The sequence below is a fragment of the Vitis riparia genome, chromosome 1, assembly GCF_004353265.1.
Source record: "Vitis riparia cultivar Riparia Gloire de Montpellier isolate 1030 chromosome 1, EGFV_Vit.rip_1.0, whole genome shotgun sequence".
Lineage (NCBI taxonomy): Eukaryota > Viridiplantae > Streptophyta > Magnoliopsida > Vitales > Vitaceae > Vitis > Vitis riparia.
The window spans coordinates 12,665,288-12,673,432 of record NC_048431.1 but is presented as its reverse complement, the minus strand read 5'-3'; positions in this window follow the sequence as shown (position 1 = coordinate 12,673,432).

Genomic DNA, 8,145 nt, shown 5'->3' with positions numbered 1-8,145 from the left:
TAACTCTCTTAGACAAATTCCATATTTTTAATTTTGATCTTAGTTTAATTTTATTTTGTTAATTTATTTATTTGCTTTAGTTTAAATATATTTGTGATTTCAATTTGATAGTTTAGCCAATCTTATTAGATGATGATGATGTCCTTAATTTAATCTAGTATTAATTATTTTTAGTATTGAATGTGTTTGTGTGCTTTTGATTTCATTAACTTTGAATTTAATCCGTTTATATCCAATTTTCCAGTTGATTATAATTTTGTTTAATTAATTAAGTCAATCACGTGTAATTATTTTCATGTTTTAAGTATGGTGATTTTGGCTTTGATCTATTGACATTTAGTATGAGTTTTAGGAATTTTAGATAATCAATCCAGTTAATTGCATGTCATTGTTTTCATACCTTCAAGATTGTTGAACTTTGGTCTTTGATTTATCATATTTTGTTAAAATGCTAATTTACCTTAATTGATTCCATATTATTTTCTCCATATGCTAAGTTTGTTGGCTTTAATATTTGATTGGTTATTTTTATTTTAATTCATGTGTCTCTTGAAATCTAAATGTTAGTCTTGGGTAATATTTTGTTAGTTTGTTTGATTAGGAAGTCATAAACTTGATGCCTTAGTGATTGTTAGTTAAATTCTTATTTTTGAAGGTTATTGGAAACTCATGAAGGTTGGTCTTACCCTCATCACTTTAATTGACATGATTTTCTAAATCTTTATTTTGTGATTTTCGTTTTCTTTTGTTTTGATTGGTATTTTGTTTTCTATGTTTTATTATTTTAAAAATTAATTTCTTTTATTTTAAAATCAAAACCTTTTTCTTTGAAGACCCCTTTAAGAAATTCTTTTTTTTTTTTTAATTCATTTAGAGTTCTTAGAATCAGAATCTCATTTTCTTAAAATAATATGCAACCATTTTTTTTTTATCAATTTGCATTTTTCTCGGTTTTTAACAAAAATTTTGGTTTTAAATCAGACATGAATCAAAGCTCATGGTCCCACATAAATGGGATAATTCTGGGCTAAATTTGTGTATATCAATTGGGGAATTGGTGAAACCCCTACATAAAAAATAAAATTAAAAATTAAAAATTAAAAAAAAATCTTTTTTAAAAATTCTTTTTTTACTACCACCTTTGCTACTTATTAAAATCGTGTTTATTTTTTTTTTTTTAAGAATTCTATACTAGACATGTGTGATGACTGGTAATTTAGTGTACTTCGATCATTTTTTGTTATATTAATTAGATGTGCATGTTAGGATTTTTTGCTCTATAATTTATTATCTAACCTTTCCCTGTTCAGCGGAAACACACTATGAGTTATAGGAACGTTCCCTAATACCCACTTTCTAAACCTTATGAATATGATTGTCGTTGCGTACTATGCCCATGCTTGCTATCCTGTTTGATTGCCTTGATATATATTTGATGTTTGTTTGATTATCTTTGATAAAATGCATGTTGGGTGATATATTATCTAAACTAAGCATTGATTTTTTATGATAGCGTTTGAGAAGTAGTCCAGGTATGCACCCTAACTCCCTTTTATTGTAATTTGATCCTATTTGGCATGTTATTTTTTGAAATCACCTTAGTCTATCTAGGTATCCCCAATTAATCAATTAATTGCCACATTTCCCCCAATTTAGTCAGTAAAGACCTCTTTAGGGCTTATAGGGGTGCTACCTCCTAAAGGTACCTTCCCAAAAAGTAACCTGATCCTCGGACCTAGATTCGGGTTTCTCAAAGACATGCTTTTTCCAAACCTATGGAGTCACTTTTTAAGGTTTTTATTTCTTGTTTTATTTTCCCTTTAAAATAAAAATAAAATAAGTGGTGACTCCAATTTTTCTAAAATTAATTTTTCACAAATATAAAATGGGTCTCGTCGATCTAGTGGGGACGCACGTGAAAAATACGAGCCCTCAAATTGGCGACTCCGTTGGGGATTTTGAGGATCAAGCTTGAACACTAGTTGAGGAAAATGTGGCGTTTAATTGGTCGATAGTGGGTACCTCTTTTTTTTTAGGCAAGATGATTCGATTTGTTTGCTTGTTTGGTTTGCTATCCTAACATGTTTGATTACCTTGAATGATTACTTGATTGTTTTGCTCACTTCATCATGATTCACTCTCGCATATGCTAGATAGGACCTTATTTGTATGATACATATCCGCTTCACATGAATGTTTGTTGCATGACAACCCTTTTCTCTTGCATGATTGTATGATTGCTTGTCTTTGTTCACTATCTCACTTTAGATCTTAGGTTTTTCGGATGCACCCACATCCTTCACTATGCACTTTAGATTATCCTTGAGTGTTGAGATATGAGAGAGCCTTCATCGTTAGAAAACCCCCTGGGAAAGCGAGGAAGTGCATGTGTGAAGGTGATGACCACCTTGCATGGAAGCACCCTGTCTCCTTGGAGGCATGCAGAGGGTTGCGTATCGCCGGAGGGTATGATCGCTTCTGCTAGGGATCCTTTAACCCACCCATTTCATCCTATAGAGCTACTTTAACCTTGTAGGTTAGCGTAGACCCAATTAAGATTTCATTCCTACACATGGGTGCATCTGTGGACTTTCAGAGCTACCTTGGTCATAATTGGGTTCAGTTATCCTCTTCATGGTCTCCTTTTGGTGTGCTCAGAGATTGGTACATGTTTAAATTTTAGTTAGGCCACCTTTCTACATTGTGATTAGTACGTTTCCACCTCTTTTGAGCTTCCTTCATGTCATTTCTCTTTTCATGCCTTTGTACCTTATAAGAGTGTTATTTGCTTCAGTTTGGATTCGACTTCTTAAATTAGAGTTGGAAATAGATTGGGTCACTTTTTAGGGTTTTTATTTCTTGTTTTATTTTCCTTTTAAAATAAAAATAAAATAAGTGGCGACTCCAACTTTTCTAAAATTAATTTTTCACAAATATAAAACGAGTCTCGCCGATCGAGTAGGGGCGCACATGAAAAATTTCAAGATTAAGTTATCTTTATAAGACTTTTCTTTTCTTTTATGTTTGGTTACCAAGAAAATAAAATAGAATGATGGAAAAGAAAATAAAAGAAAAGAAAAGAAAAGCTAAAACTTTATTAAATAATTTCAAGAAAAAAGATTGATCTCCTTCTCTATGTTATATCATCTTCTCTTCCCTTCTAAAGCTCTTGAACTAAAAGAGTTTATATAATAAATTCAATAACCTAACATGTGGTACACTCCCATTGGCCACTTTTCCCAAAGAAAAGTCTTAAACAACCTAAATATTATGAGTTCTAAATGAGTATCATGCATTTCAAATTGGAAAAAGGTATTTGGAACTCAATTCGATGTGTTTTAATGCTCAAACTCAATCACTAGTGGCTGAGTTTGAAATTGGGGTGAGTTCCAAATCAATTTTGAATACATAAGTGGAGGAAAAATGTCCAATTCAAAATCCAACACATGAGTGCGAAATTCTCTATGAATTTCAAAGTTACCAACTACCAATTTGCTTCCAATGTGCATAACTTCCTCATTTTAGCTTTGATTCACACACTATTTGAAGTTTGGGACTTTGGACTTCTTGAGCTTTGAAATTATATATAGCATACCTAAAAATGACATCAAGAAATGCTCCAAATTTCACCTCAAAGTTAGAGTACATGTTGTGACTAGATTTTGAGCTCTAAATTTTCATGTGAACTTGATTACATTTGCTTCAAACTTTCTCCGTTATGGTTGTTTGCCCTTTATCTCACTTTATGACATATGTTGCTAGTATTTATGCTTATGACTTGCTCATTATGCCCTTACTTGGACTCTTCATGGTTCACAAGTTCAAAGTCTCTCATTTATGCTCAATTAACCCTTCTACTTCTTTGGTTGAGGTTGATTTTTGCACTTAGCATTCTTTTCATCCCTTAAAACTGGAATTAAGCTCAAAATAAAAGTTAGGTTCGTAACTAGGGTCTTGATATGAATTGAAGTTAAGTTGGATGATTTGATATTTTTATATTACATAAATTATATCATATATGTGCCGTTGGAGCATATATTTTAGTTCCAATCACCTTGACCTACCATCAATTGTATATAGTCTCCCTATGAACTGGTATTTATAATTAAACAAGGTGAATGTCATCAATCCATCAAGATTACCTCTACTATTCTTGAATTACATATCCTCTTATTGTGTGATTAACTAATATGTTTTAACTCACGAAGATCTTATGTTAAGTTTCACTTAAAGAACTATTATAACCATAGTTTACCTAAACACAACTCCTTAGGATCACCTAAAGAGACTCACTGTCTTAAACTTTATGAGATATCATGATACCTCTATTGAGAATACCTATTGTTATTAACTTTCATCAATAGTGAACTAATTCATAAGGAATATATTACCTTAGGATCTCACTTGTAGCTCAAAATCACTACAAAATTTGGCACAAACTTAATATTCTCTCAAGATTAAGAAACTATATAGTATAACAACTTGGTGAAATCATGATAACTTAATAGCATTATATCATGACTCATCATAGGTGTTGTCCAATGTGTAACTATATATACTATTTTACTTACCATAGGAACTTCATCCCGATAGTCAAGAACAACCACCCTTCAAATTAGGAAGTAATATACTACAACCTTAAATAGATTGCCTAAGTCCATAAATTACCTGTGAGCAAATTATCTATTTGTAAGAATTTGATAACTTGGATCTTCTATGAAACTCCTAATGCACCTAAATCATGTACAATACAAAAGATACTATGCCAAAATGCTCATAAGGTATAATACATGAAATAGGATAGATAAAAGTAAAATTGGAATCTTATTAAATAAATAATAATCTGAATTTGTCACATCATGTCACACTTTTAAAGGCTCTATCTTAACATGTTTGGCTAAGAGTCTTATCACCTTAGCACATGAGAAGAAGACTAAGCAGTTCTAGGTCGAGGACGACCTAATCTGCACTAAAGAAAATGACTCTACATGCTTAAGTGGAGCAATTTAAGGAAAAACTTAATCAAGAAGTGTCTTGACGCTAAGTAGGCTAGTCACCCTAGATAATAATGTTTAAGAACACTACTAGAGCTAACTTACTATTGACTTTAGATGCGGGATGAGGTTGAGGCCCATGTTAAGACTTGTCTTGTGTGCTAATAAGATAAGGTAGAACAACAATTACCCAAAGGCCTATTAGAGCCACTACCCTTACCAGATGGCAATGGGAGAACATCACCATGGATTTCATCATTGGGTTGCCAAGTCGAAAGACTATAACTTAATCCTTATTGTGGTGGCCAAGTTCTCTAAGTATGCCACTTTCATAACAATCCCTACTAACTACATTATAGTAGAGACGATGAGGCTATTCTTAAAACATGTAGTCAAGCATTGGGGCTTGCCTAAATAGATCATTAATGATTGCAACTTGAGCTTCATTGGGAAGTTTTGGATGGAGCTCTTTAAAGATGATAAGGGTCTAAGCTTCACTTTTACTAGCTTTTACCCATAGACAGATAGACAACCAAAAATGGAAAATGCTTTTTCGAAGCTATACTTAAGACACTTTGTAAGTGCCAATCAAAGAGATTAGGTCAAGTTGCTAGATGTGACTTAATTCGAGCTAGCTATGAGGAGTAACCATTGACTCATCACATATTAGTGATGGGCTACATACCAAAAAGTCTAATCACATTCAAGTTTGCTAAGGGGTGGTATGAGTAGGTTGACTTTGCTCACTCATTCTTAGGCAAGACCGCTAAGAAGATGCAAAAGTGGGCTGACAAGAAAATGCCACACATTGAGTATCAAGTTAAGACTTGTGCTTATTAACTACTTCCTTAGTAGTTCAAGTCCTTAAGGTTGATGCATTAAGGCCTTGTGGAGAGATATGAAGGCCTCTGCCTTATATTTAGGAAAGTTGACAAGATGTCCGATCGAGTGAGTTACCTCTTAGGTTGATCCATTTTGTCTTCTATGCAAACTACTTGAAGCCTTATCAAGAGAACAAGGCTGATCTAAGTCGAGAAATATTAAAAAGACCTATAGTTGTCGTAACTTCGTATGACAAGGAAATAAAATACATCTTAGCAAACTAAGTCATCAAGATATGAGGGATGCCACTTATGTGCTTAGTCAAGTGGAAGTGACTATTGAAAAATGAGGCTAGTTGGGAGCTTATAAATGCTTTATGGAAATTCCAAGAGCATATCAAGTGATTCCAAGTAGAAAGGACAATGATGGCATATGTGGTAATGGTGGGGGAGAATATCACAATCTACTTAAAGTACCCCTCACTTGAGTTTTATAAAAGAGCAAGAAGCTTATAGAAGACACTAAAGATTTCTACACATCTCCGCATATGAGCAAGAGATAGTGGAAAACTATGGAGGATTCTAGAGAGTCTTGAGAATTCTTGTATATACTTGTACATAGTTTTTGTATGATATTCTAGAGAATTAGAGTAGTAGGGAACCTGTGAGGGTTCCTAAGAGTTTCTTAGATGTATATAAATAGAGAATGATGTCATTTGGCTAATGCACCAAACACTTGAAAGCTTTTAAGCATTGTAAAATGTCTTAGTGCAATACAAGCTTCAATTCTTCAAGTGTTGTTGCTTTTGTACATCTTACGTAACTTTTGAGTCAAATAGCATTGCTAGCATCATGAGCTAAGATCGAGGTAAGACTAACTTAGCAACTTCAAGAGGCTTAAGTTGTCTAAGTGTCATATGTAAGCTTAGGAAACACCTAAGTCTGTAACATAGTGGTAGTATGTCATGGTAGTAAGCATGAATATTAGTACTATGTGCACAACACTATAAAATAAAATAAAATAAAATAAAATTCTACTAATACCGTAATCTTTGCATATTATTGATTTTGAATGTCACAATTGTTATGTGATGCATATTCATAAACATGGCAAGGAATATATATATCATATTTCATAATTATTGCTATATAAAATGATAAGATAATGAGAAGATTATAAAATTAAATCTATGATAATAATTGTTATTTTATGCAATAATTATTTTAACTTATCTATTTATAATTTATGTGTGAGTGTGTGTGTGTGTATATATATATATTTATATAATTTTTTAAATATTATTATTTTATGGATTTAGAGAGGAGATTAATTTGAAACACTAGTTGAGTTGAGACTAGAAGAATTTATTATTTAAATGATGTTATTAATTTATTAAATTTTTTTATCAATGTTTTAATACTTTAAATCAAGAAAAACTTCATTAGAACTCAGTTATACTATTTATATATTTATAAATTTATGATTATCTTTCATACACAATTTTAAAAAAAAATTATATTGTTATTGTAAATTGCCTTGTATTTCAATTTCATTTTATTGTTTTATAAACTACACCTTTCAGTGATGCTCATTAATGGATAACGCACCCTAAGTATTGATACATGACAAAAAAAAAAAAAATTAGAGGTGGAAGGTTAATTACTCTCAAACTTTACCAATGTAACTAAACAAAGGTTAATGCTTTATGGAATTAGTTTTATTGATTTCAAGTTTATAACATCAAATTAGAGTGGCATAGTAGAAGCATGGTGGGCCCATAACCTACAAGTCCTAGGATCAAAACTTGGCTCTGATATAAATATTTTCTTAGTTTCTTTCCTTGTTAGACGACGTCGTTTTTGTTTTGCTTCAAATTTTCTTTTCTACAACTTTGATGGTGTAGTCATCAAGTGAGATATCATTGTTTTTCTTTGTTATCATATTCACTAAGTAGACAAAGGGTTCGAATCCTATATAAAACCACCAACATCCAAATTCCTAGAGTTCTTTTGTATAAAATAGAATCTTCTTCATTCTTCATCTTCGATCCTTTGCATCTAAATCCATTGGTAAGGTTCTTCCATTCTCTCATAACTACTTTGCTTGTTTATTGTAAAATGTTCACATTTTTCTATTGGTCAAACTTTAGAGTACATTGATTAGTAAATTGCTCGCCTAATGTTTGTTGAAATATGTTTGTCATTGCCAAGGAAAATGCTAAAAGATTACTACTCGAAAGGTTAAAGATCCATCTTGTCTTCCATGCAAGCTACTTGAAGCCTTCTCATGAAAACAAGGATGATCCAAGTTGAGGAATATCAAAGAGAGA